The following is a 14,132-nucleotide window of genomic DNA, read 5'->3' on the forward strand; positions in this document are numbered from 1 at the left end:
GGGGGTTGATGGACAGATTCCCCCCCCCCGTTCCGGTGGCGCGCCCTGCGTCGCCCGACTGGCGTTCTGGCCGCGTCGTCGAGACGCTGAACTTTTCGCCTGCTGGACGGCGGCGCACTCGAGCAGGTTGCGCATCTCTTGGCGTGCCCGTCGCTCTTCGGGCGTTGCTGGCTCGGGGAGCTGTCGGAGTAACACCACCGCGGCGGCGACGTTCTGACTAGCGCGGGCAAAGAGCGGCGGACGTTCTCCATCCGCACAGATGCGTTCCTGGACGTCGCGCGCCCGTTGTCGCGCTCCCCCCTCGTGGTGGGGGTGCTCTACTTCCTGGCGAGCGCCCACGTGCGCTTCCAGTTGCTGAGAGCCCTCTGGGGCCCTGGGTAAGGCCCCAGTTGTAGCTGCGGCGCGCGAGAGGGGGGCCCGTTGCCTCCCCTCGGCACCATCGCCGTTGGACCCCTCGGAGTGCACGTCAACCATAAGGCACTAGCACGAGGGGCGGGGGCTCTCGTTACTGGAGCCAGTGTCGGAGATCGTCCTTGCCACGCCCACGAGCTCGTTGCTCGCGGGTGACGTGGTCAAGGTCCGCGCTAGGAGGCGACCGTGAGCCCCCGTGGCGTTGCGTAGCCCGAAGAGCCATCCTTCCGGTGAGGTCCTTCTGGTAGGCGTCTGGCCGCTCGCCGCCGTCCTGGCGGTGAGGCCGAGGGTAGCGGGACGAGCGGGCAGGACGTGGACAGGGATCAACTCAATCCCTTTCCCGGTGGCCAGGAAGTCCAGGCTCCCGAAACGGATCAGGGAGCCCAGAGCGAAACCGCTATCGCGATTGGCCATCTGAGGCTGGAGATGCACGCGCAAAGGTCCCCTACCTGGCACGCCAACTGTTGTTGTCAAGATCAGCGGATCAAGACTTAGACTAGTAAATTTCTTTTATGCGCGTGAGCCTCAGATGGTGGCGTGGGGGACACAGATTTAGACTGGTTCGGGCGAAGGAAGCCCTACGTCCAGTATCGAGGATGCTCGTGTTGCCCACGCGGGGGTTCTGTAGTAGGGGGTTACAGATTGGCGAGAGAGGGACTGGACCCAAGTCTCTTCGGTTTTCGTGCTCTTAGGAAGAGTGGAAGTGTCCTCCGGTGTACGGGAGAAGAAGTTGATTTCTCCGATCCCCCCTCTCCGGCTCCAGGTTCCTCCTTTTATATCGCAAGGGGACGGCCGGAGTTACAATTGGGATCGGGTAAAAAAGGTCCGTAAAGAGTAAAGAGTAAGATGGTAAAAAGTACGGCGGGAAGGAGGGGAGAGATCCTAGGCGCCCGATGTCCTGCCGACCCCTAACGCGTGCCGTCGTGCATGCCGGAGGGGGAGGTCGCCGGACGCCAAGTGTTGCTGCTCCCCGTAGGTAGCTACTTCGATGTTCGTAGGTACCAGGTCAGATCATGATGAGGTGGTTTCGTCATTACCCCAGCGTCCGTTAGGGAGGGCGGTGGATACTGCTGCTCCGGCGACGGCTGTTGAGAGGGGGAGCTTCACATCTGTACTGCTATTTGTGCGGGACCTGAGGGCGTGCGGGACCCGAGGACGGGCCGCTCCCTCCTTTGCTCCGGTCGCCGTAGGTCATGAGTGCTTCCCGGCGAATGGGGGCCGGCCGCCGGCACTGTAGCCTGCACAGGACGGTCGTGCACGGGTACTCGTGCCTGGTTGCGTGAGGGGCGCGGTCGCCCTACCCTCTGTCAATTCTGCGGTGCATTTATGGTGAGGCCGACGGAGGGACCCACAGGATTTGTCTTGTCTATGCGGACCGTATCCGAGGGGGTTCCCGGATTTGCGGGCCCCAGTGTGCCCGACCCCTCCACTTAGGGTCGGGCGAGGCGGATAACTCCGTGGCGAGGGGTCGGGCGCTCCCGACCCTGGGATCGCAGTCGGGCGAGGCGGAAACCTCGCGGAGGGGGGTCGGGCGCTCCCGATCCTGGCGCCTGGATCGGGCGAGGCGGTGATTTGATCACGCTTTGGTGGGCCTGGGCCTTTATGCCTGCTTCTTGAAGCAGTGTGTTAGGGAGTCGTTAATATTTCCCCCCAACAACTACATCACAGGGTTGCGCTTGTGTCACCATTTATGCTGTTCTTTCCAGTGGCCAACACCTTCTGCAAGTGTGGTAAGAACATGTAAGAACTTGAATGGACATATTTGAGTGAAAATGCAATCTGCCACCACCTATTTTCTTTAGTTGGTAGGCATACTTTTGTGAATTTTTCTATTGTCCGCTAACAATGGCAGGCCCAACGAGACATGTTAAAGCTGGAAGCCTGCATCATGGGTGTTCATGACCTCAACAATATATTGGAGCACACCCACTGGAGGAACATGACGATGTTCTAACTGAGGTCAGTAATACTCTACCTTTTTTTGAGGGAAAATTTAACCCTCATGCATACATTGATTGGGAGCTTAAGGTAGATGTTGAATTTGACAAGTATTACTTGTCTGAACATTAAATGATTTTAGCTGCTGCTAGTGCTTTAAATAAATATGCTTTGACTAAATGGAAACATCTTTGTAGGCACAATAAAGTTCCACCTACTTGGAAAGATTTTAAAGTGCTTTTTCGAGATGAATATATTCCTGCATATTATGTTGATCATTTTCTTAACGAACTGGAGAAACTAAAATAGGGCAGTAGGACTGTGAAATAATACTACCATGATTTTAAAATTTGTATCATGTTTGGTGGCTTGGATGAATGCATGGAATATATTATGAGTAGGTTCATGAGAGGGCTCAATTTTGAAATTCAAATCTTGTTAATTAGCAAATCATATCGCTATACTGGTCAATTGTTTTGTCTTTCTCTCAATGCTAAAAAGAAGATTCTATTATCTATGAATACTTGCAAGAATGATGTGACCCATAATGTCCAAATTTGTCCACTTTGCATGCTAATGAGGAGCAACAAATAATGGAACACACTGCTTATTTTCCTTTATCACAAAATAATTTACTTGCTATTCCCTGTGATAAAGAAGACTTGTGTGCTGATGATTCTTTTACTCCTATACCACAAGTAGTGAATAAGTGTGATACTTTTGGTTTGGAACCATACAAATATGCTGAAGAAAAGCTTTTTCATCTATTACTTATGCACAAGATGAACTAAAATTGTTATCCTCTTTAAATACTTCGTGTTATTATGAATTTGATATTCTGCGTAATCTAAATTGTCTAAAAGAGAAACTTATATTTTATTCTGGTTTGCCAAGTTTTAATCATTGTTCGCTTCATGCAATTGGCAAATATGACAGCAAAGGAGAATATTTGGTGCATAAAGTTTATATTTGCTCTAATATGAAATATCCTTTTGGGCTACAATACCATGATCAAATAGGGGGCTGCACGAACACTAATAATATCATGCAAAGTTTTCCTAGTTTTTCCCTTATGCAATAGGGTAAGCCCGAAGTAGGGGAGCATTGTTGGTTGTGGACATGTAGCATATCCGTCGCTCCATGTTCCAACATCAAACCAAGCACCTTTGAATGTCATTGGAGCAAGTCGAGGACGACTTGCAGCCAAGAAGGGGAGATTGATGAGGACATCACCTGCTCAGAAACAACCACATTGGCAACTTTTGATTCAAAGTTAAAATAATTCTTTATCATGATTGTATTTGATACATTTGATGAATTTGTGATGCACCATGATGTGTGTTCATTGACATTTTTAGAAATACATACGTGGACAAAAGGAGTGTTAAACACACATGGAAAGCATGAAGGACTAAAGAAGTTGATTGGGGACCAGTCCAAGTATTCCCAACGTCTTCCACCCACCACGTCACTTTTGGCCCAAGGAAACAAAGAGATCAAATCCAACACGTTTCGGGGCTGGATTCGGACTGCAAAACAGCACCAACTTATGACAGTCACCACGGTCGCATATGGACTTGGATTAGGGCGTTCAAGTACTTCATGGAATTCTTATCAAGTCTATTTTCATATGGATTTAGACTCATTGCCATATATTTTTGAGGCAGCCACAATCATCAATCTGTTCCAGAGACATTTTCTACCTACGGTGTTGCGTCATCCTATTTTGACCCGATAGGCCTTGTACCAAGTTGGGTCTAATAAGGACGCATCTTAGGGTTGGAGCACAACACCTGGACCCCCCTGGCTGTCCTTCTAGGTATTAATAAGGATTAGAGCTGCCACAAACAGATTGGGTTTTTGTTTAGATGAAAGTTTAGTTTTTACTACTTCCTTGTAAACGGGTGTGTCGATTAGACCACCTGATTTGCTTGATTCAGAACCCCAAATTTAAGTATATCAGATTCATCTTTTGGGCAAGGTCTATGCACTGTTTGCTTGTCCACTTGTTCTTGCTTGTTCTTTGATTTGCTTGCAGGTTCAAGGTTGTTCTTGGCACGGCAAGAACAACAACAAATTGGAGCGAGTGTAACTGTCATTAAGGCGTAACACCCCTGTGGGTCGTTGTAGTCAGGCAGCATAATGTCGAATCTACCCCAAATCGAGTTATCCCCCACTCACCAAAAGATCGGGAACAAACACTAGCAGGTTCCTATCAGGTATTACCAAGAGATCCTAAAAGATGAGAATAACATGATGAAAGTTAAAAGATGTAACATAACATACGATAAAAGAATGATTAGAATGATAAAAGAATGTTACATACTATGTCATGTTGATTCAGCTGACAAATCCTCTCAATAGTCATAATCATATTGCTTTCTCCCTCCTTGAGCTGCTTTATTTGAAAATATGAGAAGTCTAGCACAAAGTACCTATGATCCTTAACCTATTGTAGGCATGCCTCCACGACGGTCCTATGAATTGATTCTTACCTGTTGTAGGCAGGCCTCCACGACGGTCCTCTGAAAGTTACCCTATTTGGTACTACTTGACCTCTGCAGCAATTGAAACCATTAGGATGGGCTATCCTGGTGCCCTATAGGTGTTGTCTTTCTCGAACAGGTAGTTGAAAAGAGATATTTACTCTTTTAAAATTTGGTTCACCAACAACCTCGGTTTGCACTAAAGGAGAAGTACCACCTATAGCTTCAACAACATGTTTGAGCCATCTAATAGGGTCGATAAGCTACATTGTATGTAAGTAAATTTATGAATTATTCATGTGTAGTAAAAAAACCAATTACAAGAAGGAAATAATATTACTATATTGGGAATTACTCCTTTGCTTCGATCGTCGGTAGCCAAGTCAATGACGCGATTAGGGAAGTGAATTCCTGGAGGATGAGGTAACGGTGGCTCCTCGAAAGTGTAGTGTCCTCTGCCACTTCCACGATCGCCACCACCACGGCGAAAAGAACTTCCACTTGCCATAGTTAGCTTAAACTATTCAACTAAAATTTTCATAAGATATATTATTTTACAAACATAAACTTCAATAGTAATTATGCCTCTATGGTTGCCCCCTAATTAGAACATATGGCAACCATATAATTTGCCACCATTTTTCTTAACTAGTCAACTTTACCCCATTGGTGATATAAAGTTACATACTAATAATACATTTTCATATTTGAACACCATAATAATTATGACCAAAATTTTATGGTTGCCATATGATTTAGTATCAGCAGAAATTCATGATATTATTAAAAAATCACTTTAATGCATCAAAATCGAAATTATCGAAAAATGAAAAACTAACCGCGAGGTGCTGCGGCAGCCTGTGGGACAGGCACCACAAGGACGGGGGCGACAGGGAGGCGCCGCAGGGACGGGGGTGACGGCGATGTCGACGGGGATGGGGTCAGCGTCGTGGCGGTGGGTGACGTCGACGGGGACGGGGTCGGCACAGTGGCGGTGGGCAACTGAGCTGGTGCCGGGGGTGACGGTGATGGGGATGGCGCGGTAGACGTGGGCTCATGGTAGAAGTGGGCCACGGAGCTAGTGCTAGTGGACGGGGCCGACGGGGAGGTGCCGTGGGCACGGGGGTGGCGGGGAGGCGCTCCTGGGACGGGGGCGATGGCGGTGGCGACAAGGCCAGCGTGGTGGCGGTGGGTGATGGAGCAGGGGTCAGCAGGGAGGCACTATAGGGATGGGGCCGGCGGGGAGTCACCATAGGGACGGGGCCCGCGCGGTGAGGTGGGTAACGGAGCTGGGGCCGTGGGAGGGGGCCGGCGGGGAGGCGCTGTTGATGCTTGTTATTGATACACTTTTACTGTGTTTAACTGGTATTTTCATGTATATTCCTATACTAACTCGCCACCTGGCACCTGAAATAACCACATTATTGCATATGTATTGTATTTTGGAGCATATTGCATTTTGATAGAAAATATGATACAATCAAGTGGTTTACATAAAGAGCTTAATGGATATTTGGATATGAGTCATTGAGGGAAGCCTACACGAGAAAGGAGAGGACCAAGAGGGCCAGAAAGGGCCCAGGCCGATCAGCCTGGGACCCTCCAAGCCGATTGGCCCAGCCCATTTTGGGATCTGGTCGACCTCCCGTTTCTTCTACATGACGTCCACGACATCTTTAGGGTTCTTCCATCGACCATTGACCTAGACTTGCCGCCTACAACAGACTATAAATACCCCCTCATGGATTACTTGAAGAAAAGTTGGAGAGAGAGGAGGAAACACCATGTAAACACCATCCACTGCCACCACAAGAAGGAAAAATAGAGAGAAGATTGGATCTACAGGAGGCCACGCGAAGCGGAGCACCAGGGGAGGCAGAAACCTCCTGAGCCGATCGGCTCAGAGATGCCCAGGCCGATTGGCCTGGGGCTTTCCTGCCCCCGTTCGTCATCTTCTTGGATCCAATTGATCTACAGGACGTCCTTTTACCTCGAATTGTGTCAACATGTATAATATCATGGGGTAAAGTCTCTATTTGTCCTCGGGGTTGTATGGAGATCTTGATTTGTAATCGCTGAACCTCTTGTTTGAGATCTATTCGTTATTAATCATATTTTGATGATGCTCTTTCATGTAATGACTGGACAACGCTACTTTGGGTTGCTTATTTGCTTACCTAGAATGATCATTGTGCCGTGTTCTTATCGCCCAATAGTTGAGTACCCTTGTGTAGCGACAACATGCGAGAGGGAAAGTATCGGGCATGGTTCACATCCACTCACGATAACACTTAGATCAAGTTCTTTTATGTATGGCGATTGCATCTACAAGTGATCTTAGATCCCTAGCACAAGCGTTTTATCTATCTTGTTCACACCTTACTCTCTATGTACTTGATCTAGATTGCTAAGTTCATTTGGTTAGTACAATCCCATCCAATACAAAGAGCTTTCAGTTACATTAATTAGTGTTTAGTTAAGCTTGCAAATCCCTTGTTCCGTGGATTGATAAACCTTAGGGAATCTCTAAGGGAAAAGCTACAACTGATTCGTGCGCTTGTGGTTCATAAATTGGCGTGCTAGCCGTCAACAGGCACCACGGGGACGGGGGTGACAGCGATGGGGTCAGGGCGTGGTGCGGGATGGAGGGAGGAACTGCGGCTTGTTGGAAGCTTCTAAGTGTGTGGAGAAGATGAAGTATTTGTAGATGCGACAGTTAGTACCAGTGATAGCCTTTGCTCGATACTAAATTACTCCATTTAGTGCCAGGCAGGGCCTCTAACCAGTACTAAAGTTGCTAGAATGGTGGGAGCAGAAATTTGGGGCATTTAGTATCAGTTTCAAACCATGGTTGGTACTAAATTGCTCCATTTAGTACCACACAGGACTTCCAACTGGTACTAAAGTTGTCAAAATGGCGGGAGCTGAAAGTGTCTGCCTCCAGCAATTTTCTTAATTCTAATAAAATGTTTCAATCATTATGATAAGGTTGTCACATGTGTGTGTGTGTGTGTGTGTATATATATATATATATAAAATAGTGGAGATAAAAATTCATCACAAATATTAACTACAGTACATTACATATGAAATTCATCATACAAATTAAATCTTACATAAATGAGATACTTAAAACCTAGGATCGTCCACATCATGACTATTAATCATACAAACATACAAACTATGATTAATATCGATAATGTCCATTCCTACGAACCTATCGATATAATCTAGTGGATATATGTATGCACTATCCCTAGCCTTGTAGGGCATGTGGAATAATTGTTGGGATATGAGGTAGGCTACGCTAGCGCAAAACAAAATTTTTTTCTCCCACATAAACTAGGAAAACTGTCGTATATGGATCACGGGATTACCACTCAACGCACTGGTGCGGAAGATGTAGAATCGCGTCGGGGTAGCGAGGTTGATCAGCGTAGTCGAACACATAGTCGATCACGTCGATGTCGAGCAGCTCCTCAGCAGCTCATCCACGTGCAGCAAGATCCTTCTCGTGCCGCAGCTTGTCGGCGGCTCGTCCAAGTGCTGCAGGTGCAACACCTCCAAGGTATCCACACGTGCAGGAGGAAGCGTCGCAAGCCGTATTGCTAGGTCCGTGAGTTGCAACAAGGCGAGGGCGTGGGAGGCACGGCGACTATGCTTCGGCCTAAAGGTGTGAACCCTAGGGCACCCCACCCCTCTATTTATAGAGGTTCCTGATGGGCCTCTAGGTCTGAGGCCCATTAGTGCTCCTAAACCTGATCCAATTCGGATCACATCCGAATTGGGCTTCCAGCCACTTAAGTGTGTGACCCTATAGGTTCGGATACGTATAGACATGGTCCGAGTACTCCTACTCAGCCCAATAGTCGGTAGCGGCCTCTAGCAAGACATGCCAAATCCTATACGCACACGAAGATCATATCAGACGAACCATCAAACATCACATACATGCTATTCCCTTTGCCTCAAGATATTTGGTCTAGCTCCAAGCCAACAACTCTTTCTCGATCTTGTGACTCGGAATCCCTTTGTCGGTTAACTCTTAACATTACGTAACATGGCCATACATTTCTTGATCCAATCACTCGAGTGGCTCAGAGATATCACTCTCAATCAGAGAGGGGCAAATCCCATCTTGATTGACCATGCCTCATAGCATGCTTCTTGACAAACCCGAAAGCTACCTTTTTAACTACCCTGTTACGGTGTAGCATTTGATAGCACCTAAGTAAGTTGATCCACATCTTCAATACATGCGAAAATCTTAGGTCTAAGGACAGAGCGTACATGTTGTGTAAATAGAGAACTACTTCTCGTGTTGGGTCAGTCCTAACACATGTCTCTACACGTGCCCACATGATTAGTTTGACATCTCCATGTTTATAACTTGTGAAACATAGTCATCAACTAATACATGTGTTAGTCTAATATTCATGTGTGTCCACACATGAACTCCGACTAGGGACAACTTTTAGAATAACCATACAAGTAAAGAGTTCCACATACAATTCACATAATTGTAGATCAATTAAATTAGCCTTTAATGGATATTTAATGAACACAATATACAAATCATGGATACAATCAGATATCATCATCTCTATGATTGCCTCTAGGGCATACCTCCAACAATCTCCCACTTGCAATAGAGTCAATCTAGAATATATCTAATACACATAGCTCTTATGTGCGCATCATGCTTAGACTGCGGGAGAGACTTTGTCAACGGATCAGAAATATTCAAATCCATCTGTATTTTGCATATCTTGATCTCACCCCGATTAACGAAGTCTCGAATGAGATGAAATCGCCGCATAACATGTTTGTTCTTCTGGTGATTGCTTGGCTCCTTTGCTTGCGTAATTGCCTCATTGTTATCACAATAGAGATTCAACGGGCTGGATGCATTTGGGAACACACCAAGCTCAATAAGGAAATTCCTTATCCAAATACCCTCCTTCGCGGCTTCCGAAGCTGCGATGTACTCGACTTTTGTCGTAGAATCGGCCACCGTCTCCTGCTTGGAACTCTTCCAACTAACAATACCACCATTTAGCGTAAACACAAATCCTGATTGTGTCTTTGAATCATCTCTATCGGTTTGGAAACTAGCATCGGTGTAACCTGTTACAACGAGCTCCTCTTCACCTCCATAGACGAGGAACATATCTTTAGTCCTTCTCAAGTACTTAAGAATGTTTTTTACCGCCGTCCAGTAACTCTTCCCCGAATCAGACTGGTGTCTACTTGTCATACTTAGCGCATATGAAAGATCTGGGCGAGTACTTATCATTGCATACATGATAGATCCAATAGCCGAAGCATATGACACTCTACTCATGCTATTTCGCTCATCAGCAGTCGAAGGACACTGAGTCTTGCTGAGATGTATGCCATGTGACATAGGCAAGCACCCTTTCTTCACCTCTTCCATGCTGAACCGCTTCAACACTTTGTCAATGTAAGTACTTGGCTTAATCCTATAAGCCTTCTCGATCTATCTCTGAAGATCTTAATGCCCAAAATATATGCCGCTTCCCCTAAGTCCTTCATCAAAAAACTATTTTTAGTGAAGTCCTTACGGACTCAAGCATAGGAATGTCATTTCCAATCAGCAATATGTCATCCACATATAAAATTAGAAATACTATAGAGCTCCAACTTTCCTTCTTGTAAACACAAGACTCTTCTTCATTCTTGGTGAAACCAAACCCTTTGACCACTATATCAAAATGAATGTTCCAACTCCTAGATGCTTGCTTCAATCCATAAAAGGATCTCTGAAGCTTGCATACCCTTCTACCATTTTTCGGATCGACAAAACCCTCGGGCTGTATCATATACATGTCCTCAGTTAGGTTTCCATTCAGGAAAGCTGTCTTTACATCCATCTGCCATATCTCATAATCGAAATATGCAGCTATAGCTAGAATAATCCGAATGGACTTAAGCATAACTACGGGTGAGAAGGTCTCGTCGTAGTCAACTCCTTAAACTTGTCAAAAACTTTTGCGACAAGTCATGCTTTATAGATGTGAACATTTCCATCCATGTCATTTTTCTTCATATAGATCCACTTGCACTCTATGGCTTTAACACCATCAGGCGGGTCAACCAAGTTCTAAACTTGATTGTCTCCCATGGACTCTATTTCGAATTGCATGGCACTTTTCCATTTTTCGGAGTTTGGGTCCATCATTGCTTCTGCATATGTTGCAGGCTCATCATTGTCCAACAATAATATTTCCTGCATTTCGTGGAGCCTTGCCGACCTTCGTGGTTGTGGCGGTGCTTCTCTTTCCATGGGTATCTCAACTTGTTCTACTATGTTAGCATCACTTGTAGATTCTTGCCCAATTGGCTCATCCCGAACTTCTTCTAGATGCACTGTCTTTCCACTTTTTTATCCTTTGAGAAACTCTTTCTCTAGGAAAACCCCATTCCAAGCGACAAACACTTTGCCCTCTGACCGGTTGTAGAAATAATATCCTAAAGTTTCCTTTGGATATCCCACGAAAATGCACTTATGCAACTTGGGTGTGATCTTGTTCAACTGAAGTCGCTTGATAAACACTTCACATCCCCAAATCTTTAGAAAAGACAAACTGGGAGTCTTAACTACAAATTTAGACGTACCCTATTAAGTGTGAAAGTTGCTGTTTCTAGTGCGTATCCCCAAAATGATAACGGTAGGTCCGACTGCCTCATCGTTGATCGAACCATGTCCAACAAAGTTCGATTACGTCGCTCAGATACGCCGTTTCTTTGAGGTGTTCCACGCGGCGTAAGCTGTGGAATAGTTCCGCAACTCTTCCAGATGATTGCTAAATTCGTGGCTCAATAGTCGCCTCCACGATCAGATCGCAAGGCCTTAATTTTCTTGCCACGCTGATTTTCAACTTCATTTTAAAATTCCTTGAACTTTTCAAAGGTTTCATACTTGTGCCTCATTAAGTAGACATATCCATATCTACTAAAATCATCAGTAAAAGTTTTGAAGTATTGGTACCCTCCTCTGGGTGTCGTGCTCATTGGTCTGCATACATCGGTATGTACGAGTTCCAACAAGTCCAATGCTCTCTCAAGAAAACCTGTGAAGGGTGCCTTGGTCATCTTGCCTAGCAAGCAAGCCTCACATATCTCATATGATTCAAAATCAAACGAAGTTAAAAGACCATCAGTATGGAGCTTCTTCATGTGTTTCTCACTTATATGACCTAAATGACAATGCCATATGTAGGTAGTACTCAAATCATTAGGTCGAGGCCTTTTAGCGCTTATGTTGCAGACAGGTGAACCATCAAGAATTAAAACAAACAATCCATTCATAATGGGTGCAAAAGCCATAAACATATCATTCACACAACCATTGTTTTCACTCGCAAATGAATAACCATCCTTCATCAAGCATGAAAGAGACATATTGTTTCGACTTAAACTAGGAACACAATAACAATTATTTAACTCCATAATAAATCCTGATGAGAGGTGAAGTTGCATTGTCCCGACGGTCAACGTAGAAACTCTTGCATTATTGCCCACGCAAAAATCAACTTCTCCCCTTTCAACGCTTCTACTTCTTATCATTCCCTGCATCGAATTGCAAATATGAGCAACCGATCCGGTATCAAATACCCAAAAATTAATAATTGTATCAGCGAGAAATATGTTGTCTATAACATTAACAACAAGCGTACCTGAGGTGGAAGTACTCTTACTTCCGTCATTCTTCAACGAAGCTAGGTATTGCTTGCAATTTCTCTTCCAGTGACCAGGTTCGTGACAATAAAAGCACTCTTTATCTGGAGCAGGTCCAACCTTAGCCTTGGGTGCTGGGTTTAGCTTGGACACTCTAGCCTTGCCCTTCTTCTTCCAAGAATTGCCCTTCTTCTTAAAACTAGCCTTGTTCTGTATAGCCATCACATGGCTGCTACTAGTGCTTTTCTTAATGTCAACTTCTGCTGTTTTGAGCATACCACACAATTCATTCAGATCCTTCTCCATCCCATGCATATGGTAGTTCGAGATGAAGTTCTCATAGCTAGGTGGAAGAGATGAAAGAATGAAATCAGTGGCCAACTCTTTGCCCATTAGGAAGCCCAGCTTCCTCAATCGCTGAGTGTAACAAACCATCTTGATTACGTGTGGTCCTAATGCTGCACCTTCGGCTAGCTTGCACTCTATAAAGGCCTTGGACACATTGAACCTTTCAGTCCTAGCATGTGTCTGGAACATATCCTTGAGCGCCACGATCATATCGTGCGCCTCATGATTTGTTTCGAACTGCATTTGCAGCTCTGGTTCCATGCAAGTGAGCATAAGGCAGCTTACCTCAAGATTGGTATCAAATGCTTTCTTGTAAGCAGCCTTAACGGCAGCAGATGCATCATCAGCAGGTACTTGTGGTAATGGGGTGTCTAGAACATCTTACTTTTTATCGGCCCTGAGAACAATTCTCAGGTTACGGATCCAATCTGAGTAGTTTGTTCCATTCAACTTGTCCTTCTCAAGGACTGAATGCAAAGCAAACGGTGTGGTGTTGCTAGGTGCCATTTAATCTACAACAAAAGTAATGCAAAATACACTAAGACAAACATATCCATGATAGAGCAAATCACATTAAACTATTTAACATAATCTACTCCCACTAAAATCAATATCCTTTTATTGATACTTAGTGATTTAGGATCCACAACTAATAAGTCTACTAGTGAGCTTTAGCATCACCGCTAGCAAACAAGGTAGATCGGTAAGCAACTTCTTGCTAATCATATCATATATGACCCCTGTTGTTGGGTGACATCTCCATGTCTCGGCGCCCAACCTTTATGCCCCAATGTCCTTAACCATTAAGATGACCTTGTTAAGCAAACCAACCCTTATGCGTGTAAGTGTCCGACACGAACCCGTCTAGTCAAGGAAAACCAGTGGCACCCTAATTTCATAGACCTACCACCAATTGTACAAGACATGGGACGATGCAAGTTTTAGTTGGGAGGGCATACAAACTTAAACTTTATGAGGGATCGTTCTACTTCTAACATCACATCATGCAGCAAGTAAAACATAAAGAATAGCATGCACATAGTTGTGACACAATATGGCCCATTTTCTTATTGGTGATCTCCATCTCCATAGAACCTGTTCACCATGATGATCTCCATCTCCATGTTCTATGTGCGCCATCCCCCTGGTGATGAGTCCCCCAAGAACTAGAACTAGAACATGCTATTACACCTAATAGCTAGTAATGTAGATTACAAGTTGCTTGGATCATCACAAATCGGTACGCAG

Source organism: Setaria italica, chromosome II (genome assembly GCF_000263155.2).
Source record: "Setaria italica strain Yugu1 chromosome II, Setaria_italica_v2.0, whole genome shotgun sequence".
NCBI classification, from domain to species: domain Eukaryota; kingdom Viridiplantae; phylum Streptophyta; class Magnoliopsida; order Poales; family Poaceae; genus Setaria; species Setaria italica.